This window comes from Cervus canadensis, chromosome 7 (assembly GCF_019320065.1).
Source record: "Cervus canadensis isolate Bull #8, Minnesota chromosome 7, ASM1932006v1, whole genome shotgun sequence".
Classification (NCBI taxonomy): Eukaryota; Metazoa; Chordata; class Mammalia; order Artiodactyla; family Cervidae; genus Cervus; species Cervus canadensis.
Genome location: NC_057392.1, coordinates 25,830,672 through 25,830,975, shown reverse-complemented (window position 1 = coordinate 25,830,975; position 304 = coordinate 25,830,672).

The following is a 304-nucleotide window of genomic DNA, read 5'->3' as shown; positions in this document are numbered from 1 at the left end:
TGCGCTCAGCACGGATACGGCTCCCCCAGCAGCTCCCCCACCACCGCCCGGGTGGAAGCAGGCAGCTTTGGATCAGGAGGCGGGGTGCCGCCGCCGGGGCTCTTACTGCCGAGTGTGTAATTTATAGTCAGGGTGGCAAACGGGTAATAACTCTGCCCACAAACACGCACCCTGCCTCCTCCCGCCCCATGCCTGCCGCCCCTCCACTGGGGGCGGTCAGAGTGCAGACCTGCTCATCGAGGCACGCGGGACCCACAGTGTCCCCTGTTCGCACGGGGATCAACCCCCACAAAAGAGCCCTCGC